This window comes from Lycorma delicatula, chromosome 2 (genome assembly GCF_047948215.1).
Source record: "Lycorma delicatula isolate Av1 chromosome 2, ASM4794821v1, whole genome shotgun sequence".
Classification (NCBI taxonomy): domain Eukaryota; kingdom Metazoa; phylum Arthropoda; class Insecta; order Hemiptera; family Fulgoridae; genus Lycorma; species Lycorma delicatula.
This window is the reverse complement of record NC_134456.1, coordinates 33,857,549-33,874,584: the sequence shown is the minus strand read 5'-3', so window position 1 is coordinate 33,874,584 and position 17,036 is coordinate 33,857,549. Positions and strand designations below refer to the sequence as shown.

The 17,036-nt window shown below is 31.8% G+C and overlaps 1 protein-coding gene across 6 annotated transcripts in view; it reads left to right on the top strand.

Moving 5' to 3' along the window:
* Positions 1 to 17,036, top strand: part of LOC142320626 (putative ATP-dependent RNA helicase TDRD12) — a 126,145-nt gene that overhangs the window by 99,554 nt on the left and 9,555 nt on the right. For 2 of the 6 annotated variants that reach the window (XR_012755456.1, XR_012755453.1), the window contains one exon: positions 1,265 to 1,624. The exons of 1 other annotated variant lie outside the window; for it this stretch is intronic. The gene's annotated coding sequence lies outside the window, so the exon portion shown is untranslated. Of the gene's footprint in view, positions 1 to 1,264; positions 1,625 to 2,950; positions 3,199 to 10,987; positions 12,846 to 17,036 lie in introns of those variants that run through there. 3 more of the 6 variants (XR_012755457.1, XR_012755452.1, XR_012755458.1) reach the window with 3 other exon arrangements.

The following is a 17,036-nucleotide window of genomic DNA, read 5'->3' as shown; positions in this document are numbered from 1 at the left end:
ATTTGATGTTTTTTGAAGCACTCAATTACAACGTTTGCTATATCTACTCCATGCATTTGTCCTTTGAGTGGCAATAATCCCAAAAGTTCCTCTTCAGGGCCTGTAGTGGAGATAAATCGCACAAAACGAGAAACTTGCACTGTGTCATTTGTCACAAGACTCAACTGCTATTGATAGAGTTGGGGTCGATTTGAGATCTTCAATTTGTTGGTTTGTTCTGTTTGCAGACATTTTTACTGTTCTATCTTTCACTGTTTTAGCAGACAAAGGTATCTCTTGCATATTTTTAAAAATATCTGCTTTATTTTTAAAATTTTGAATTATCTTTTCGGATTCACTTATAAAACAACTCTTTATATAGTCTCTGTCCATGTATGGCTTTCCTCTCTGAAAAATCTCCTGACTAATTACATAACTTGCCATATTAACATTGTTAGAAGATTGCGCCCAGTAATTAAAAACAAAAGCTGACCTTTCTTGTCTCCTCTGGAGTTCCTCGACTGCTTTCTTCCTTGCATCACCAACCAGATATTTGGTACTAAATGATTCGTGTTTAGTTGTAAAGTGTCTTTCTAAATTAGATTTTTTGTTTTGTGCCATTTTTTTCTTGACAAATAAAGACAGGTCGGAAGACCATTTAAGTTTTGGATGAACGCAAAGTTCTTCGTCTACTCCACTTTAAATTCATGGGTTTCATCATCCGTTTTTATTTGCTTTTTCTTAGTATCCGTGCTTGGCACCTAAAAAGATGTTCCATTTTAGGTAAAAATAAAGCATTAAATACAAAATTATAACAAAAAAAAAAAAAATCGTTAAATACCTGTGGAATCTGTAAATGGAAAAATATATATAACTGTATTATATAGATGATTAACAACATATGTACAACTACTAATATATATAATTTTATGAATTTAAAATATATATGCTCGAAAGATTTACGGATTATAATTTAATTACTGGGCTGTGAGACTGCTAGCTGAGTACTGACTGGGTGCACTTGCACAACTCACGCAAGAATCGCATGCGCTTCCCCTGCACCGTCGTCGCCCCGGTCTGACCGACTGAATAATATTAAAACAATAAAATCAGAAAAAAAAATTTTGTACCTATGCTGCTTTCTTTGTTGAATTGCTACCTGCCGAAAAGTATTGTAACTGTAGTTAAAATACATTTCGGCGTGCAGAAATTCGACGGAGATAATGATACACATGTTTGCAAGCGACTATCTGTGCTGTGCTAAAAATGTACCTCTTTTCTGTAGGCTTGCGTTTCAAAAATGTTTACTCATTTCTTACAAGGCAAGTTAATAAATAATATTCCATGCCTGCGCTAAACATTTCGTGGAAGAGCCGTAGCCAAGGAGTCAAACAGCAGCATGCGGCTCACGAGCCACAGTTTGCCGACCACTGAGATAACTAATCTGAAAATTGAATAAATTTGAAGGCTTTATTTTAATTTTTCAGTTTAATTTGTTTATAATTTAGATATTTTTATAATTATCTTTGTAATTATTTGTTTTTTTATAGTTATCACCTATATTCTTGTTATCATGTTAGTTGATAATTATGTACTTTGTAAGTTTATTTGAAAAATACATTTTTTAATTTTTTTTTGTCTTCAATCATTTGACTGGTTTGATGCAACTGTCCAATATTCCTTATCTAGTGCCATTCCTTTCATTTCGATATACCCCCTACATCCTACATCCCTATAAATTTGTTTTATGTATTCCAAATGTTGTCTTTTTCTCCTTCTACTTTCTTTAGTTTACACTTCCTGTTTATAGTATTTCTTAATTGTCAGTAGTTTGTTTTACTTTCTTCATCACTAGAATTCTTATATTTTCTATGTTCATCCATCAGCTGTAATATATCTTCTGAAATCAAAGGTTTACTACTAGTTCTCTTTGTTCTGCCTAAGTTTGCTTCTGCTGATTTTAGAAATTTATTTTTAACATTCTCCCATTCTACTTCATTTTCTACCTTATCTCTTACTCAGACCTTTTACAATGTCGTCCTCAAAAATCTTACCTCCTCTTCCTCAAGCTTCTCTAAATTCCACTGATTCATCTGACACCTTTTCTTCAAGTTTTTAAACCCCAATCTACATTTCACTATCACTAAATTATGGTCACTATCAATGTCGAGTTGATTTCTAAATCTTTGCTTAACCGTGATTTAATCTATCTGATACCTTGCAGTATCACCTGGCTTTTTCCATTTTCATATTCTTCTATCATGATTTTTAAATTATACTTCGTGCAAAACTGTGTTGGTCCCCTCTTTCATTACTTTTGCCCAGCCCATAATCACCCACATTATTTCCATCCTTGCCTTTTTCAATGCTTGCATTCCGATCTCCAACTATTATTAAATTTTCATCCCCTTTTTGTGTTTAATTGCTTTGTCAATTTCTTCGTATACACACTCTACCTCATCATCATAGGCACTTGTAGGCATATAGATGTTAACAATCATTGTCGGCCAAGGTTTTGATTTTATCCTTATTACAATTATTCTGTCTAAGCATTTTGAAATACTCTACTCTCTTCCCTTTCTTCTTGTTCATTATGAAACTTACTCCTGCCTGCTGTTTATTTGAAGCTGAGTTAATTATTTTAAAATCATCTGACCAAAAGTTGTTTTTCTCTTCCCACCGAATCTCACTAATTCCTACTACATCTACATCTAATCTATCCATTTCTCTCTTTAAATTTTCTAACCTACTAAGCTTTTTTAGACTTTTAACATTCCACGCTCCGACTCTTAGAATGTTATTTCTTAACTTTCTGTTTACCCCTTCTTTAGTAGTTCCCACCTGGAGATCCGAGAGACTAGTTTATCTCCAGAAAATTTTACTAAGGAAGGTGCCTCCATCTTTGCTTCATGAAAATGCAGAGTTACATTTTCTTGAAAAAAAAGCAGCTGTAGTTTTCCATTGGTTTCAGCTGCGCAGTACTCAGAAGCTTGAGTGATGCTGATATGGCCGTTGACTTAACAACTATTGAAAGAGCTGCTGCCCTCTTTCAGGAATCATTCCTTAGTCTGGCTCTCAACAGATACCTCTCCGATATGGTTGCGCCTTCCGTCCAGCAATTCTGTATCACTGAGCACTCAAGTCCCCTCACCATTGGCAAGGTTTCATGATTCATAGAGGGAGATTTTTTAATAAAACAAGTAAAACTGCTGTAACAAATGTTTTTTTTTTTCTTGTGAATTTCATAAAATCAATAACTTTTCATTTTCAGCTGCATTATTTATTTCTTTGTAATTGAATGTTTGTTACATATCTATATTTTAACAGTGAAATAAATTATGGGTATGTTGGTTGATTATAGTTTTGTTACCGGTAAATTTAATTAACATTATTATTGGGTATGAAACAAATTGTGGGTGTGTTGGTTGATTATAGTTTTGTTACTGGTAAATTTAATTAACATTATTATTCGGCTTATCAGCATTCAGCCTAATCATTGATAGTTTACTAATGTAAAAATCAAGGTTTGAAATTTAGATAAAAATTATTTAAAGTGCATATGGTATATTTTTTAGTGTTATATTTTATTGTTGTATGTGACTTAAATGAAATGAAGTATTTATATTTCCAAAATCATTTCTTATAGATTGGCATCATTTTAATGATGAATAAAATTTTCAACCTTTTGTACTCTTACTGTTTTTTCTGTCATTAATATGGCTGTGTAAGAAGTCTGTTTTTTGATAAATAGTTTTTCTACTGAAATTTATCATCAGTTTTACATTTTTTTATGTACATAGTTAACTAAGTTAGAACACCTTTTTACCTAACCCATTAGGCTATTGAATGTTATCTGAATTAGATTTTAACTTGAATGTCAGAATTTCATTTAAATTGTTTATAAGTCAATAATTAATTTGAATGCCTGTATTGTATTGGTGATGTACTTTGGTTAATCGATATTACAAGGGTAAATCAATTATAAATGGGATTTCTGTTCCTAAGTGTCTATGGTTGTTAGGACTGGGCCCACACTTCTAATGTGCTTGAGTGGGGAGAGCTAGCCATTCCACACTCCCAACCAATTCATCAGTAATGCTCACGATGTCACTCCTTCTACTGCACAACACATAATTATAAAATTTTTTGCTCGTGAAGGAGTTAGCAACGGAAATTTTCTGGAGATTGACTGCACAGTTTGGGGACCAAATATGGTCTTGTTTGCGTGGCAAAGAGTTCAAGGAAGGACCAGAATGAGTGAAAAATCAGGAACACGATCGTTGTCCTTGGACTAGCATTACAGATGAAAACATTCACACGGTTCAAGACACTTGAAGATGATCGATGCGATGGGTGAGAGTATCCAAAATTTCAGAACAGGCCGGAATAAGTTATGGGAGCTGTCAAGCGATCATCACAAACAACCTACAGTTCTGTAAAGTGTGTGCCAGATGGGTCCCTCACCTTTTGACCACAGATCACAAGTTGAGACGTTTGGAGGTCTGTCAGAGGCTTACAGCAAGGTTTGCAAAAGAATGTGATGCATTTTTGAGTCAGATCGTCACCTGTGATGAAAGGTGGGTCCACCACTACACTTCCTTGTCAAAACAAGCCAGTATGGAATGGTGGTGGAAAGGGGAGGCAGCCTCAGTGAAAGCCAAGACTTGACTGTGAGCTGGCAGGGCCCTTTCAATTTTTTTTTTCTTAGGCGAGGCATTTTGCTCATTGATTTTTTGCACGAGCAAAGCACAATCAATGCTGCTTACTACTGCAAGCTATTGAATGAGGTGAGGGCTGCATATCGTTGCAAAAGACGAGACCATTCAATTCAAGAGGCTATCCTCCTCCACAACAATGCCAGGCCCCATACTGTAGCTCTAACGGTCTCAAAACTAGAAGAAATGCACTGGACTCAACTTGATCATCCACCTTACAGCTCAGACCTATCACATTCATTTGTTTGGGCTGCTTAGAGAAGCTCTAGGAGGGCAATGATTTGAAGATGATGAGGGTGTGGAGGGATTCGTGTGCAATTGGCTCCTGATGGAACCAGCTTCATTCTAAAGTGCTGCGATAAAAAACGTTCCTTCTCGCTGGGAAAATGTATTTTTAAAGCAGGAAACTATGAAGAAAAATAAACTATATTTGGCTTTTATTTTTCAGTAAATAAATTAAAAAAAAAAATAAAATCCTGTTTATACGAATTTACCTTTGTAGTAATACAGTCTCAGGAATGGTCAGCCTGAGAATAAACAAATCGACTAAATTGTAATTAAGCTTGTAGCTGTTTTTATACTCTATAATTATAAAATAGATAAAATATGAAATACGTATTTCAAAGTAGTGAAAAAAAAAAAAAATTATATTTAACTTATAGTATTACTGCAGTATAATAAAACATATTTTATGTATTTATTACTTCTATATCGTAATATTAATCAAAAGAAAAAGTGTTAATTTTAAATAAATAATTCGTCACAGTTTTAAAATAAACCAGAAGAGTAATTTGTCAAAAAGAAAAAAAAAACATTAAAAAATTTTAAAAACTAACATACAGAATTTAATAGATTTTTTAACATTAACAAAAGAGAATATCATAAAAACCCAAGAACATTGTAATAGAAAAGCATTCTTTCAGTGTAATAAAATTAAGTTTACATTTACGTATATATATAAATAAATGTAGTTTTTACAATATATTCTCATTTTTTAAGCAACTTAAGATTAATTAATAATATATTATACTTTATATGAAATAGTTAACATTTAATAAATGTATGAAAAATAACTAGTTGTAATTATATTAATATCTGTTAAATTAATCTACTTAGTTAATTGCTTATTTAGCCGATTAACACAAAAAATGTTACTGGATTTGATCTATTCATCCATAATTTTAAAATAATTTTTTTATTTAAATGATTGTTGAATTCATTTGATACTGATTGTATTATTTAGTTAAAAATATTTAAATTTTTTCTGTGAACTCTGCTTGGACAGTATCATTCATATTATATGTCTGATAAAAATTGGAGGAATTTTCTCAGGGAATGAAAAATCTTTATTTCTATTGTTCCAGAACAATTTGCAGTGCATTTTCAATTCTTTATTAAATTTTGACTTTGTCTGTGAGAAATTAAGGTTGTTAATTGTTTGTTTTGAAGTCAAAATTTAAAAAGAGAATTGAAAAAGAATTAGTTTTTAGTGCAGATTTTTTTCTGGTTTTATTTTTTTTTATGATCAATTTTTACTGACTTTTTGAAAAAAGTCAGTATTAGTATAAAAAAGTCGGGGGTTAAAAATGAGTTTTCTTTATTCTTTGAGGTATGAAGAGTACAAAACTACCATTTATTTCAATTGGAGATTCCTTATATACAGGTGTCCCATGAAGAAACTGAGAAACTTTCAGGACATGATTTACTAGTGAAAATAATGAAAAAAGTTCATATAAACACATTTCTGGAAACACTTTGTTTTTGAATTACAGCTAGTGAAAGATTTCGCCGGGATTTCAACTCTTTTAATAGAAAGAAGAAGTCCTATTGTAATTTTTGGGTCCCAAATTAAGGAGTAGACTTGGTAGTTTCTTATGTAATTTGAGCTAGGAAATAGATAAAACAGGTCCCAAAACTGTAACTCCAGTAGTTTTTAAGATATCTCATGTAAAACAAAAAAATTGGTGTTGAAAAGCAAGTTTTTTTTAGGTTTGTAGTACAATAACTTAAATGACTAATAAATTAATTTCTTATTAAAGATTTTTCAATAAAATAAATGACTAATAAATGGGAAGATTTAGTAAAAAAATACTTGTAGAGAATTTAATTTTGAGAAAAAATAATGTTAATACAGCAATAAAAAGTAAATAAAAACTTTTAAATATTGGTTTTTTTATTGAAGCAAACCAGACAACAAATAGACAGAAAATCGTGTTATTCTTTGTGTACCTAATATACATTCTTTTTAAAATCTTCAGTGTATTAGCATTTATCAATGAAAGTGTCATTTCCAACCTATTTGCTTTCTGTTGAACACCAAATAAATCATTGTGTTAATGATGAACTTTTTGTGATTCAGCATAGTCCAGGCACTAGTACAAGGGGAATTTCATGTCGCACTGGTTTGTCAAAGACAAATTACGGCCTATCCTACGGAAAGAAAATCTGTATTTTATCTGCCTGCTTAAGGTTCAAAATTTGTAATCAACGGATTACCCCCAGAAGTTAGACTTGTGTTATTAGTTTCTAGACAACACTAACAGGATAAATTCAATATTATTTGCTGATGAATACATTTTAGTCAGAAACTGAGTCTTCAGTTCTAAAAAAAGTCATTTATGGAGCGAAGAAAATCCACATTGTACTCTGGAAACTAGTTTCCAAGATAGATTTCACATTATGTTTGGCGTGGCATTATTAATGACAAAATTCTGATGTCATTTGTTTTCAACGAAGACTTTATGGGAGATGCATATGTATATTTCTTGAAAAATAATTTGCCAGCTTTTTTGGAGGTTATACCTCAACAAACTAGATTGCAAATGATTTTCTAGCATGATTGTGCAATGCTACATTTTTCAATGGTATATTTTTCTTCTTGGGCTAATCAATTGGCCACCACATGGACTTAATGCCACTAAAATTATTTCATTTGGGCGATATGAAAACAATAGTATACCAAGAAAAAGTTTATACTAATAATTAAAATATGAAATTGTATGAATTTATACAAAACTATCCTGAGATGATATGAAAAGCCACCAAAAATATTTTGACAGAATGCTGTGTACATTGTGAAGGAGGAAATTTTGAACAATTACTGCTGTAACTGAGGTCTGTTATTCTGTTACATTTATCAGTTTTTGTATTTTATTTTTTTGTTTTGTTATATTAAGAATAATGATTTTTTGCCCGTTTTTCTTCAATAAAAATCCGATCTTTTAACTTTTTTATTGGCTATATTTACATTAATTTTCTCAAAATTAAATTCTCTACAAGTTTTGTTACTAAATCTTTTGCATTTATTAGTCATTTAACAAAGCTACTGTACTACAAACCTAAAAAAAACTTGTTTTTTAACACTGAATTTTGTGTTTTATGTCAGATGTCTTAAAAGCTACTGGAGCACAGTTCTGGTACCTGTTTTATCTATTTTTCCCAGCTCAAATTACATAAGAAACCACCAGTTTACTGCTTAATTTGGGATCCAAAAATTACAGTAGGCCTTCTTTTTATTAGAAAAGCTGAAATCTGGGCGAAATCTTTCACTAGCCATAACTCAAAAACAAATACCTATGTTTAACATTATTTTTACCATTAGAACATGTCCTGAAAGTTTTTTCTTAATGGGTTATCCTGAGATAAATATACATATATACACAAGGTCTGTCCAGAAAGTAATGTCATACATTTTATTGTGAAGCAACTGTACATTGCAGCATGCTCTATCATCCGCCAGGATCGATGGTGGTGTGTCAACTACCAAGTTAGTGCTTGCTCAGTTGTCTCAGAGGTCTTGGAGGTGAAGGACGTGCGATTTTGTAAACCTCTGTTTCATCTCTTGTACAAGTTGCAATGCAGTGCTCACTGGAACAAAGATATGCGATCAAGGTCTCTGTGTAACTTGTCAAGTCTGTAGCGGAAACTTTTCCAGTGGTTCAGTAGGCCTTCAGAGATGAATGTTTATCACAGAGGCAAGTCTACAGATGGCACAAGACATTTTTGGAAGGTCGGGAAGAGGTTGACAATGAAGCCTACACAGATGCCTGTCAACCTCCAAACGATGAAAATGTGACTTGTGTGAAAGAACTTTTGCAAACAGACCATCAAATGAGTGTTTGTTTAATGGCTGACTTGTAAATGTTTCATAAACTATCGTCCATGAGATTGTGACCAAGGATTTGCACATGTGAGAAAATTGTGCACGAAGCTTGTCCCAAGAATTTTGACTGATTACCAAAAATCTCATCAAGTGTTTGGAAATGTGTAAAAATAATCCTCACTTTTTGGACAATGTTATTGCAGGTGATAAAAAGTGGATATCCAACATTCCTGTCGGAGCAGCAGGTCTGACCGGCCCGCCTAGGTAGTTGCTGGATGCAGAAGCTACTTTCTCGCTCCAGCTTGTTGGGCTTCAATTGCCCTGACCGGCGGACTCGGCAGCAGTAGCCGGCCCAGCGTGGGATCGCTCGGAGAGAACCGCCTCGGCCGCGCTGGCGAAGGACGACCGACAACGACCCAACACTGCGCGGCTCTGGGGGCCACACTGTAGTGGGGACCAAACTGCTGCTGAGGGAAAGCCTGGTCTGATTTCAATTGATGAGCCGCAACTCCCCGACTTCGCTGGAGACCAGCTTCCAGACCCAATAGCTCTTTGCAGAGCTAATGCAAAAACCGGCCATTTTCAGGGTCACCACAAGGTTATGAAATATGAATTGTCGAAGTCATTCGATGACAACAGCCCTTTTCAGGGCTATCATAAGGTTAGCAATTACAATGAGCTGTTGAAGCCAACCTACAATAAAAACGGCCCTTTTCAGAGCCACCATAAGGTTAGTAAGTGCCATGTGCCGTTGAAGCCATTTGGCAAATATATATAATAGTTAAAAAAATTTTATGAAGATTATTTCAGTCATTCTTGAGTTATGCTCTATTTAAGGTTGAAAAAAACTGTTCACATATGTTTTTTTAGGTTGAAAAAGGTTTTGTAAATAATTTGTTTAAACGATTAACATTAGTAGTTGCTAATTCTGCAGATAGATGGGAGGAGGAACTGAATATTTACTACAACTTACTTAGTGGGGTTTTATTGTTCTCTCTCTTTTAATAAAATATGCAATAAATTTTATTAGAAAACTGACCAAAAAAAGTGATGACATCATTGACTCTTGACACTCTTATCAACCATATTAAGACATCCAATAAGAGCACCTACTAACCTTACGGGGCATATGGATATTTATGTCAGTTAAAGGCCGGTGTTTAGTAATTTTAGGAAGTTAGATTTTTAATTCCAGTTTTATACACTTTGTTCAATATTAAAATTAAAATTGATTTGTTATAAATGCATGTACTTTATTTTGGAATGTATGATACAAATATTTCAAAAGAATAAAACAGATGCTTCCAGAACTATTAAACTAAAATAAGTTTTTATAATGCTTCCCATAAATTAAAAAAAAATCCCTTTTGGCACATTGGAAGGTGGGGGTAGATTTCACCACTGCTGAGTAGGGGATAAAAAAATTTCCGCCTTAAAGTTAAGAAAAACTTCATATTTACTCAATACGACAATGGTTGCATGTGAAAAAAGTTTCACATGTTTAGCATATGACAAATCCCCATCTTCTTACAATTCTAGCATTAGTTTGGTCATCCCTTGCCGTAAGGATTGGTCATATCAAAAATTGTTTCAGACAAAGGTTTTAGGTAATGATTAGAGGAATAACGACCACTTTAAACTGATTCGATACTGTGTATTAAGGGAGGTATGATTTTTTTGTCTTTGAAACCCCATTTTTTCTACTGGACCAATAGTTGGTGGTATCAAAACACTTTATTTAAATAAATTTTAGGCCCTTATCCAAATAATAGTAGGAACTTTAAACAAAATTCTATATTTTACTTAATAGGAAAATTATAGCGATATATTGTTTTTTTGAAAAAGCCCTTCAATTTTCACTCCATGGTTCAAATTTGCCCATTATCAAACTTAACAGATTTTGGGTCGTTATATTTTATGTATCAATTTGAAAGTGATTGGCGTAAAATTACGACAGTTATTGTGTCCACAAGAAAGTGAAATATAAATTTATATATAAACTTTTGAACTGATATAGTTTATGGAACCTGGGGGATGTGAAACACCATGATTTGTCAAAATTTTTCAGAAGTCGAATCATGGTACCCATTAAAATATGTAGCTTTCTTATGAAATCTACCTAAAAGGTAATTTTAGTACAAGTAATACTTTATTACATTTTTCTAAAGTGTATTTTTTTTTTATGCTTTAGTGTTGGAAAAAATAATAAGGAAAACATTGCTGTCAATGAAGAATTCCATAGAAAATTTCCTGATTCTCCACTACCAACCCATTAACAACTGTATAAACTGTACACAAAATTTGAAAAATTTGGAGGCATATTATATATGTAAAGCAGCCTGTCTTTATAAAAATTATAGTTAGTCACTACAACTTTCATCAAAATCTGGTTAACAATTGTGTGAGACTGATACATTGATGATTATTATTTAGAGGTTATGTCAGAAAACTGAGATCTATCTCCACACCTAGATATGAGGAATAACTTATGGAAAAAAAGTGAAGAAAATCTATAATTATTGTGTAGAAATATGGCTCGTCAAGAAGGAATTGGAGCCACCATACTATATAGAATATTCTTCATAATCTATATTTGTTTCCATATCAGCATGTCTCTTTTTATCGGCTGATTTACAAACCAAGATTGACTTCTGTTGGTGGCTAATGAAACCACCATTTTTATAACATTATCTTTATAACTAATATTTCATTTACAGATGAAGCATCTTTTCTTCTGGATGAAATAAACAATTTTCACAACAATCATTTTTGGGCAGAAGAAAATCCACATGTTTCTTTTGCATTAAGGTATCAGTATTTTTTTTTTCAATATATAGACTGGCATCTTTGGAGACATGCTGATCAGCCTAGAAGACAGATTGACCGAAGTTATAAATTTCTTATGAATACATTTCATGATGTACTGTAAAATATTGCACATCTAATGTTTATTATTATGAAAGCATAAACTTTATCAAGCAAAAAAAAAAAAAAAAGAAGAGCTATATCAACTATTTGAATTGTACAGAGTAATATCACATTGTGGAGGAGATAAAAACTTGTACAGGGCTATTTTTTTAATTTTGAGTGTAGACCTACACTCATATTTTTCAAATAACCGTTTTGAAAAACAAAGTATCATTTTATTCTTTATGAAATGTATAAAACCTTAGCTGATAGACAAGTTATAGTGGAGTGTATAGTTACGGTGGCTGCCATTTTAATATTTATATAATGTTACAAGTATTTTTTTTTTTTTGTAGAGAATATTAATTTAAACGTACGTACCGGAAAATTTTGTTAAAGTAACTCAATTTTTTCTGGAGATATACACTTATTTAAAAATAAAAAATAGAGACAAAAGGATAAAAAGTTATTTTCAAAACTATAATTATGTAAACTTTTTTTTTATTAATTTTAGAAATGCATTATTAAAATTTGTATGACTTATATACTTTTTATATATATTTTTTTCATATGTGACTTTCTTAAATTGTATATTTTCTCTTTAATCTTAATGTATGTGTTATATTTGATGTACTTTGTTTATAGAGTTTGATCAGTTGGTCAGATCTTGATTAAAAGCTTGTGAGCTCATAGTCTTAATATAAAGAGCGCTAAGTGAAGATTAAGTAGTGATACATTTTCTTCATAAAAAATGAATCTGATCTTAAAGTTTTATATTTTTCATGGTTTTCCTTCAGACTGAGTACAGCTTATAAAAGAATTGAATATTGTTTTTAAGTTTTAAAAATGAGTAAATAACTTATTCATGTTTTACTGCTGGAAATTAATAAAAACAAACTAGGATATGTATTTTGTTTTTAAATTAAATATTTAATTTTAAACTAGTCGGTGTATCTGATTTTGTTATTAGTTCAGTGACCTGGTGAGCTTAGAAAAGGCCTTCAATTTAATGACAACCTCCACTTTCTCTCCTAATATTATTTGACAGTTATCGTTAATTAATTGAAATAATGTTCAGATGACACTGATGATTATTGTTCTGAACGTTTGTTTTTGTCTTTTAGACAATTTAAAACATTTGAATTTTTATAACAAAAATGATTGTAAGTGCTATTAAAATTGTCTACATAATTTTTACATTTTCAAATTGTATTTAGTGTTAGATATAAAATTAAAAAAAAAGACAGGATATGTGAAATTTCCTTAATGACCAAATCCTTCTACTAAACTATTTTTTAATTAAATGAAATAGAAACTGAGTTTCATAGGAATTTTTTATAATTCATTTTACATTTCTCATCCTTCTTTACAGGTGAGTGAACTTCTTTACAATATTCCTGTAACTTCTTTACAGGAATATTGCTTGTTAAAACTCTGGGAGTGGTGTTCCCATAGCCTTAGCATTGGTAGCTTTTCTTCCTACTACATACCAAGCTGCTGAATCTTTTACACCATACACATACACAACACCATAAGCGCTATACAAATTACAAATTATACCCTTGTACAACATCTTAAATTGTTTCTTTTTACACTTACACTCACTGGTGTTGTGACACCTTACAAAACGCGACTTTCAATTGAAGGTCTATGACATAAATTCTTTGCTCCTTTCTTGTTTCAATATGATAGTTTTTGCTTTATGTTTTTGATTACATTTATATTTTATCAGCCATACTATTTGATGCTTATTTGGTTTTTGGGGTAATTTAGTATTCTGGTGGTTATATCTGGTTTATTTTTGCTTTTGGGTTATTTTAATGTTCTGTTTACGGTTTATGTTCTTGCTTTTGGTGTTTAATGTTTTGTCGTTAGTTTTTCATATTTATAATGTTTTTATTTAGGTCTATCTTGTGTTTTTGTTTTGAGTTTGTTCTTGATTTTTGTTTGCATCTATGTTATGAATTCATAATACATCCGTTTACATGTTTATTTATGTTTTAGTTTAGTTAGTAGTTTAGATTAATTGTTGTATAACAGTTGTTCACAGTTTATCTTCTTGTTTTTCATCTAGCTCACGTTTTACCATTTTCGGTTGGGTTAGGGTGCAACAGTTGAACTGGTATGGTCTTGTTTGAGACCAATGTAAATACATTCATTTACGTTAGCGTTAGTATACTGATGGGAATGTCATTTGTGGCATTTGCATCGCTGGTATCCTGACTGAGGCAATTGAGACTGGGAGATGTCTGTTACAGAAGTACTGAAGATGACCTTCGGTAAAGCCCCTAAGGGCTAGGAACAGCGGGATGGAGTACGGTGACCTAACTGCTGTATTGGACCCTGACGCTGTAGTTTATACCGATGGCTCTAATGACGTGATGGTGTGTGATTCCTGACTGATGGCTCTAATGAGCTGATGCTGTATGATTGATGTTGCTGTAGTTTATACCAATGGTCTAAACACGATAACTGTTAGATATGCTTTTGTGGTCAGCAAAAGAATATACATGTTTGGCCTTTCCACCATTGCCAGTGTTTTCCTCATGGAGCTATTAATTAGGCTTTAAATATAATTAGCCCAACATTTTGACACATACTTGCTTGTTCAGATTCCATGAAAAACTTGCAGGTGATTAGTGACATCTACTCTAAACACCCTATTGTCCGTGAAATACAGTTCACAATTTCTGAAACAGTTCACTACTTCTGAATGGAATGTTACCATTGACAATAAACTTTGTCTGTTTAAGAATACTATATCACCATGAGGCTCTTCATCCAGGAGTTGAGTCAAGAGGAGGTTATTATTTGCCATTTGCGAGTAGGGCACACTAGACTCGCTCATGGACATCTCATGACCTGGACCGATGCACTTGTTTGTGTTTGTTGTGACTGTCATCTAACAGTACCATGTACCATGTACATGTACTTGTGAATTGTATCTGTTATATGGCGTTGCATCAGAAATTTAAATTAAGGACTACCATCTGTAATATTTTAGGGAACAATACAATGATATTATTCAATTTCTTATTTCTGAAGGCTATACATCCATATTTACATATTTAATTATTACTACAATATCACCATGCATACTGTTCTTGTGTGTTTTAATATTGTCTTTATTTCACGTTTAGCATACATCATAGGCATTTTAAATCTGTTTAATTTTTAAGGTAAATTTTTAATTATGTACTATTGTAATTTTGTGTTCAAACATTGATAATGACGCCTTTTTGTGTGTCCAGGAAAAAATGAACTAAATAAGTACTAGTCGGTATGTTAATATGCTGATGGGCTGACTTTAAGAGTAGTAAAATTCAGAAGGTAAAATTCTGTTGAAATTATTTCATGTCTAAAAGCTGAATGCTTTTAGATCTTCATTCATTTGATCACTTTTGAAGACTGTTTAAAGAAACTTGCAGTCAGTCTATCAATAACAAGAATGCAATGTGTGAATTTGGGCCAAATACAATTCTTGTGGTACACTGGATTTATGTTTTATAAATCTGTGAGAACATTTTGAAACCTGATTTTAAAGCACCCTTTTTTAGAATATGAATTTAGAATTGTGTAAAAGTATACGACCTTTTTTTATTTTATATTTTGTACCAATTTGTCACAACTTGATGAAACTTGGTTAATATCTTTGAAGACAGCAGAATAATATTCTTTTGAGTGAAAATTAGTGTTAGTCACTTTAGCAACACGATGTATTGTTGAATACATCAACATCTGTTGACTTTTGCTGTACGTTTGAGTGTCCTTTCGTGAAACCAAATTAATGAATTGGTATTAAATCTGAAATTGTCTCAGCCATTTGAAGAACAGTTTTTAATATCTTTTGTCAGCAGTGGAAGGAGAATAAGATCTTGCAACATAAAAGTCTTTACCAGGCTTAATAATAATTATCTGTAGTATCATTTTACAATATCTAGGGAAGTGGCCAATTTGTAAAATACCATTGAAGATGGATATAGCTAATAAATTTGAGATTTCCTTAGTAGAGTTTGTAATTCATGAAACACTTGAACCTGAACCTTTATTTGCATATATTTCTTTATCTATCACTCTGAACGTCTTTTGGTCAAAAATGTTTGGCAGAGACATCTGAAAGGTAGAATTGAAAAAATTATTTATATTCTGTGTTATTTTGAGATTGATAAGAATGAAGTACACCAGAGATGCTCTGCAAATAAATTAGCCTTCTCTACAGTGCTTTTAGTCCATCGATTATTTTCCAAATGAAGAGAAATTTATTAAGGGTATTATTTTCTACTTTTTTCCTTAATGAGTAGGCAGAACATCAGTACCTGAAAGACTTCTAAGATAGAAATAAGATGACTTTGTTTTTTAAAGATTTGTTTAATCTTTTTGCTTTAAAAATCTATTTAAATCATCTTTATCTCATGGGTACCTTGTATTCTGCCAGATTTTTTTGCAGTTTTTCTACATTTCATCTTTATATAGTGAAAAAGAAAAAATTATTGGAGTATGTTGGGAAGAAAAATCACTGCAAGACTCAATCTGAAGGTAATCTTGTGAAACAACTTTAACTATAAATAAACATAGTAAATCAAACACTATGATCAAATCTGATGGCTAGTAGAAATTGTTTCTAAATTATTATTTACTAAAGTCCGAGAAAGATGTCTTTCTTTTGGATTTATTAACATTGAACCCCATTGAGTGTGTTTGAAATTCCACCTGCAGACAGAAATAAACCTGGGACCTAATGCGTGGAAAAATGATGAAACATTTTCTTCCCTAAAAAACATATCTTGGAGGACAATAAACTGCAGCAAGTGTGAATAGAGCAACTACTTCTTCAACTATACTGCATATTGCTTGTATGTATTGTTGAACATACATTAATGGTTGTATAATGTTGTAAGGTGTTTTTTAATAATAATGACAATGCCAAGGGGGATCTATATACCAATTGAATTTTAAGGTGATTCTTTCACTAAACCTTGTTTCAGAGATTTAATATCAATCTTTTTTTTTAAAAAATATTCCAATACTTACCTTAATTCTGACTAGCTGTTTGAATTCCTTAGTGAAAATGTATAAATGTTCTATTTTACTTGTTGGAAATATTTGCCTTAATAAAAAAATTACCACCCTAAAAATAACACATTTTAATAACACGTTAAATCTATAAATCTTATGCTCTTTTGCAGTCATAACATTGCCAGAATTTTCATGGTCCATTATATTTTGCAATTGTGAGGCTTGAGTATAGTGTTCCTGTGGTATTTTTTTTTTCATTTTGATCAATAACAGGAATAGTTTGATGTATGATTTCAAAGTGTTTTCTAAATTTTTTT